This window comes from Tenrec ecaudatus, chromosome 4 (genome assembly GCF_050624435.1).
Source record: "Tenrec ecaudatus isolate mTenEca1 chromosome 4, mTenEca1.hap1, whole genome shotgun sequence".
In the NCBI taxonomy this organism is placed as follows: domain Eukaryota; kingdom Metazoa; phylum Chordata; class Mammalia; order Afrosoricida; family Tenrecidae; genus Tenrec; species Tenrec ecaudatus.
In genome coordinates, this window is record NC_134533.1 from 42074556 (window position 1) to 42081639 (window position 7084).

Here is a 7084-nt window from a genome sequence, read left to right on the forward strand (position 1 = left end):
CATGATTGGAGAAAGGAAAAGTGCAGTTTGCATCATCTCAAGTGTGATAGAAAAGCTATTCGTCGGAAGGAAGGACTAAACATGCTATCGTGGTTATAATTGCTGTTATTAGGTATGTCAGGTGCGCTCCAGCATAGTGACCCTGTGCAGAAGAGAGACAGAACCTCGTGCCGTCCTCATAGGAGTAGGCATATTTGAGCTGATCATTGCAGTCCATTTTGTTGAGGGTCTTCCTGTTTTTTTGTTTTTATTTTTGCTGTCTGTCTAGTTTACTAAGCATACTGTCCTTCCCCCAGTTTAGTCCCTCTTGATTATGTATCCAAAGGAAGTTCAATGAAGTATCACATTCTCATTTCTAAAGAGAGTTCTGGCTCTACTTCCTAGACAGGTTTGTTTTCCCTGCCAGTTAACAGTAATGTTAACAAGAAAGGGAAATTGGAGACCACTTGATGCAGGTGGGTCACGAGGATGGTCACGAAGATTGAATACATCAGAGAACAAAACATAAAGGCTTTCCTTTCCTGTTTCCAGGCACAAGATCATGGGCATCAGACCTGGGTTACCGCTTTGCTTGTTAGCATGATGGATAGTGTTTGCTTTGTTTTTTGCCTTTTCTCTAAAAAGGATTTTTCCCATATTAAATATAGATGAAAGGAGAAAATGTCATAAGAAAATTCATCTCCTTCTGGATTCTTATGAGCCACCAACTTTTGTGTTCAAAGAGGAGGGTGACTACAGGCCTCCCCCTGCTTGGGTGCTCCATTTCACAACCAATGTACCGCAGCGCCTACCCTGCTCTTATATGAAAGATGATCACGCTATCGGCAATTCCACAACACATATTTATCAATGATCTTTAGATCACTTAGATTTCATGTTGATTTATCAATTTAAAGATCCAAGAGTACCCAGATTGTGGAATGCTCTTCTTGAGAAGCTGAGGAATTATCTATTCATAATTAACCCTTAAGTGTTTCAAATTATTTGTTTATCTGCATGAGTTCTATGTCATATTTAATGTTGTATCATTCCCCCCACCCAAGATGTAAATATATATGCAGTAGTATCCACTAATCCTGGCATTGCCAGCGTGACACTGTGACAAAAAGAGAATTTGAAAATTTCTGAAATGCAAATGTTAAATGTTTGATAGTAAAAGAAGTTGATCTTGGGTGTCATAAGGGAACTGTGAATTACTTTTTACATCCTTAAATGGAGGAAATAAGGAAGGGAGGGAGAGAGGGAGGAAGGGAGGAAGAAGGAAAATGTAGCATCTAGTAGGACTCTTTTCTTGAAACTATTGCTTCTTAACTTCACATCTCTCCTTAAATGGAAAAGTACAGTGAAATTTTATTCCCGAATCACTAACAGTAAACTGATATTTTTGTTGTCCCCTAAAAGGAAGGCAGCTTGCCAACTTCATTTTTAAGGTGTTGCTAGTTTTGACAATCTTCTTTCTTTTCATCAAAAAAGAAAAGGAAGTGAAAAAAGAAAGGATAGTCAGAGAAATCATCATGAGCATGGTTTTTTGGGGGTTTGGTTTAGTTTTATGATTTTAAACGTTGCTTAGATTTTTTTAAATTTAAGGTTTACATCAAGGAGCATGCTATCTAACTATGGAAGGGAAACCATCTGCATCCTGGTCTAATTCCTTATAAAAATAATTATTTAGTAAAATCCTACAAAAATAACCATTGCTCCTTTATCTGACCTAACAAAGAAATTCTGACAGGTGTCCACCCACCAGTCACACAGGGAATGAAAGCCAGGGACTTATAAAAGTATTCGCTGTAGTATATAATATACATAATGATTTGACTATTCTTTTATATGTTTTTTTAAGATTGTCTTATAGTGATCAAATTTCTACTGGTCAGCCTATGAAATTGGCCTTAAAGGAGACAGATTTTAAAAGGAATAAGGTGGGCAGAAGAATAATATAAAAGTTGGCAAAGGGTAATTCTGAAAATATGAGCAGTGGGCCAGCCTTGAGACAGAACTCTGGAGTGTGGGGGAACAGGTGGGCAGACATTTGGCTAGGAATGGATCAGAATATGAATCATATCTAAAGCATGGCAAAATTGACAAAAACAAATAATTATCTCAATCACAAGAAAAATCTCATGACATAGGGAATTTATTTCTAAATATCACAAATGAAATAATCTCCAGATTTGAATATCAATAACACCAATAAGGATTTGAGGTGTTTTTTTTTAGGAATCTTCCAAAAATATATTGCTTGTATGGGAACATAAAAATTTAGCCTCACAATATTTTAGTGGAATATATATATATATTCACTTTCTTTATGGAGATGCTAGGACTGGATTTACTATGATTACAACCATGAATTTTGCAATTATGTCAGCAATAATATACTCTGAAAATCACAATGCTAACTTTTTATCTTTTACATCCTGAAATCCTGCTAAGTTTTTATCTTTTAAATTATGAATTCCTTTATAAATTAAGGAGATGCTAAAAGGAGTTACACACTCCTTTTGAGATGTGAATTAAAAACCACATCTCATGTCAATCGTGACATGAAGGGGTAAAAGTTTGGTTTAAACCATAATAGCCTAGTTTTACACACTCATACACACACACACACACACACACACACACAAGTTATTCCCAAGTCAATCCAAAGTCATAGCAACCCTATAGCACAGAGTTGAACTACCCCATCAGCTTTGCAAGGCTGTAATCTCTATGGAAGCAGAAGGTCTCTTCCTTCTCCAACTAAGCGACTAATGGGGCTTGAATTGTCAATGATTCAGTTAGCAGCCGGTGCTTAACATAACATGGTAACCACTACTCTAAAACATATTTTTTAACTTCTTAAAAGAATTGTTCCAATGAAATGCTCTGTAGGCCATGGATTAGACTGATCCCCAAATCATGATGCTAAGCCTGGGGATCTGTATCAAAGAAGTGGAGCGCCCCATTTTATCCCAAAGCAGACGCACATGCAGTGATGACCACGCTGTGGAGAACAGGCTGTCACTCCCTTCCTCAGCACGATGTGTCAGGAAAGATGAGTGGGGGCCGGCATAAGTGGTGGATGAAATGGAAGGTGGTGAGTCATGCTCTCATCTCCACATCTAAAAATAATTCCAGCATATTAAAAGAACACATTTCCTTCTATAAAAATGAATAATTTTTACCTATATGTCTGTAATTTTCCATTGCCAACAACATCCCATTGGCACTGGGACACATCCCTCAGAAATATTAGCTATCATTCTGAGAAGCCAGGGAGCCAATTTAAACGGTGGCATCCATGCAGCCCCTGGACACTGCAGGCCAAACACTCAGCTGGTTGCCGGTGATGTCTTTTAAAGCACTGGAAGAGCGGTGAGCACACAGCTCACAGGCCTGTTTGACACACTTAGTGCCTTTTGCCCACCGACCCCTCACGACAGGTCTACAGAAGGTAAAATAATTGCATCCAATCCCATAAAAATCCACATCTAGGCCCTCACATTTATAAGACGAAGTAAAGGCAGATTTCCCCATCCCTCGTTATCACAGTTAAAAAAATTCTATTATTGAAGAAGATCAAATGCTGGGTGGTGTTTAAAAGGGCACCAAAGGTAGAAAGGGATATGCCTGGGATTATAAAAATACATCTGAGACCTGCGTAGTGCATCACTGGTTATTTTTGAGACTGAAATTGAGTTATACTTGACTGCTGAGATAGAAGATATCTTGGCTTTTTATGCTGCCATCTGTCAATGGAACAGTAAGAAAGAAAGTGTATATATACACCTTTGGAGGCCCCTTCATGTGTGTATGCATGTGTAGCCTGTACACAAAGTTTCTGGGAAATAAGATGAAAAGACAATGGAATTTTCCATGAACTTTTTGAAGCCCTCTCCTATGTTTGCTGTGGATAGTTTCTCTTCCATATCCCGTGGCTAATTGTCAAAAATAGTACTGATTTTCTGACCAATTAAAGCTTCAGAAAGTATGTTCTCAGACTTTGTTTTACCCCTAACACTTCAGCCCTAGGTAACTTTGTCAAAAATAGCTACTTGGGAAATGTTGCATCAATAAAAATGAAGGTATTTGAATATGTGGAAAAAGTCAGAACCTTGGGGAATATATAGCAGGATGCAGAGGTTCGTTAATTCAATTTACAAAGGCAATAAAATTAATGCAGCCATATCTCATGTGTGCTGTTCCTAAAGAAACGCTGTCTGACCCCACTCTACTGACTCACTATACACATGTCTCACCCACTTACTAGCTGTCAAGTTTTGTGCATATTTGCCTCACCTGTAAGCTGTAATCATTCTAGAGACAGCTGTGGAAAAGGTTATCAATAATTCACACTATGTAAAGTGCTGGGTAATATATAAGAATGTACTTTAGAACCTTCTCAATCGACAATTGTAGCAAAAAATGACGCGTCTAATATCTAGTATTTGCCCCAAGGGTAGATAATGATCACTTTCATTACAAATCATTGCATTCCTTTGGAAATTGGGTTTTTTAAGGAATTTTACACTAAGTTGTCTGATTACTAGTTTGGTTTAGGAAAAGAACATCGTGGCTGAGTTGTGTAGGTAAAGAAAGCTACAATCCAATTGCTAAGAGAGAAAGTCTCTTTCGTTTTTTGGTGGAAAGTGGTCCATGTTAGCAAAGAAGAACCACAATTCTGAGATGGCTGTTTTGTTGCTATTGCTTGCTACCACTGAACTACCCCAGACCCATGACCATTCCATATACAACACAACAAAACGTTGCCTGGCCCTGGGATGCCACCCTGATATGCATCAGACTTTTGTGATCCATGGGGCCAATTTGGCAAATAGACATCCAGACAAATGTTCTGTCTCAGTCTCGAAACTCCGCTGGTCTATTCAGTACCAGAGTGCTCTTCAAGTGTTCACTCAGAACACGCAGTGGCTGCACATGTGTTGCGTCGCCTGTGGATCCAAAGAAGGTCTGATGCGTGAAAGGTGTGAATGTGCCACTAAGTCACTACCGCCTCCCAGGTGATAGCTAGGAAAACCCATCATGTCCATTGCGTCAATTCCAACTCAGAGTGATTCCCTAGGACATAACTGTTCACGTGGGATATGTCTTCATGGCGCCAGACAGGTTCATCTTTTTCCTGAGAGGCAGCTGATCAGTTGGTAACATTGACCTTGCTATTGGCAGGCCCATGCCTAAACTGCTATGCCAGCTGGGCTCTTTTGAAACTGCTATAGACGGAATTGACATGTGCGGACAACCTCGTCTTTCTTTCGCAGATGGGCAGCGTGATTTCATCTATTGGCCTTGCAGTCAATAGTTCAATGCTGACCTCACAGGACCACCAGGGTTCCTTTATGGCTGGAGGTTATGGCTTAGTCACTATTGTTCACAAATATAATACTTCAAATATATGAATTCTTCAGTTTATCTTAGTCATTTTTCAGCTACTCATAAAGATGTGATGAATGAAAATACGAAGGCGTGAGTCAGGTACACATTAGTCCACTGTTGATATTTTTGCTTTTTAATGCTTTGAAGAGGTCTTTTGCAGCGGATTGCCCCACTGCAAGGTGCACATTAATTTCTTAACTGTTCCTTTTATGGGCATAGATTGTAGGTACAAATATAATGAAATCCTTTACAATTTCAATCTTTTCCGGAATTTCCTGATGTTGCTCATTGGCCTGGTTGTAAGGAGTTTTAATTTTTTTATGTTGATATGTGTTGCGTATACAAGGCTAGCATCTTTGATCAACAGTAAGATCTTCAAATCCTCTTCATTTTCAGCAAGCAAGAACGTGTCTTCTGCACATCAAAAGATGTTAATGCGTCTTCTTGTATCTCGATGCTGTGATATTCATGTAATCCACTTTAACAGATACCTTGGTCACAAACATTGAATAATGATGGTGAAAAGATGCGACTCGGATGCCCACTTTTACTGATTTTAAACAATGAAGTGGTCCTGTTCTCTCTGAACAACTTCCTCGCTGCCTTCGCCCGTGCAGTGTCATGGGATTCTGACCCTTCTTGAGGCCGTACTGCATTGGTGATTTGTCACACAGTCAAGGCCTCCACAGAATCCATTCAACATAGATAAACATCTTTCTGGCATTCTATTTTCACTCAAACTCCATCTGCTTTCATCAGTTATATTCCTCTTTCCAAGTTGTCTTCTGAATCTGTCTTGATGTTTTGGCAATTCTATGTTGATACCCTGGTGCATCCCTTTTGAAATTCCCTTCACAAGAATTCTACTTGGGTGTAATAATAATGATATTTTTTATAGTTCCCACATTCTGTTGGATAATGTCTCTTAAACACACACAAATAAGGATCTCTTCAAGTTGATCCCACAAGAAGCTGCCTTCCAAAGAGCTTGGCATTGTGTACTCCCAGCATTGCGTCTGTTTGTTCAAACATCTGAATTGATATTCTGTCACTTCCCGAAGCGTGTTTTTGGCCAGTGTCTTATACGTATAATTTTGACTTCTTCCTTCAATACCACCTGTTCTTTTTTTTTTCACTACGCAACATGCTTCAGTGCCTGAAGCCCACAGGGTAAAGCCAGGCAATGGTTTGGGGCGACAGTTTGCTTTCACATGGGACACTGTGAGAGGCCTATGGGATCGGACCTGTCACCAATCCAAACCCATGCACCACCTGCTCTTGATCATATACTGCCTTTTGAAGTGCCACAACACCACACAGTTCATTTTGTTACAGTGCCTTTTTAATCCCTTTTTATCTTCTTTTAATGTTTCGGATGTCTTTCAAAATTATCCCACAGAATCCTTCAATATTGTAAATCGAGGCTTAATTTCTTCTCCTTTAGAAATATTGAACATGATCTTTCCCTTTGACTTTGTAACTCCAGGTATTTGCACATTTCATTTATTTTGTCTTCCTGGACTGCCATTTGAAATCTTCTGTTAAAGTCTTTATTTCATCATTTCTTCCATTCTCTTTCCCTTTAAAAACAAGTGCCAAAGTCTCTTCTGGTATTGATTTTGGTCTTTAGAGAAATATCTTAAATTTTAATAACGATTTGGCACTTCATGTATGGTTTCCTTGATAGCATTTCATAATTAACATG

At 38.8% G+C, this 7084-nt stretch overlaps 1 non-coding gene across 1 annotated transcript; it reads right to left on the reverse strand.

The window, feature by feature from the left end:
* Nucleotides 1-6512: 6512 nt before the first annotated feature.
* On the reverse strand, nucleotides 6513-6646 carry LOC142447667 (small nucleolar RNA SNORA42/SNORA80 family). Its single transcript, XR_012784331.1, has one exon. It is a non-coding gene; the product is annotated as a small nucleolar RNA SNORA42/SNORA80 family (small nucleolar RNA).
* Between the last annotated feature and the right edge of the window lie 438 nt (nucleotides 6647-7084).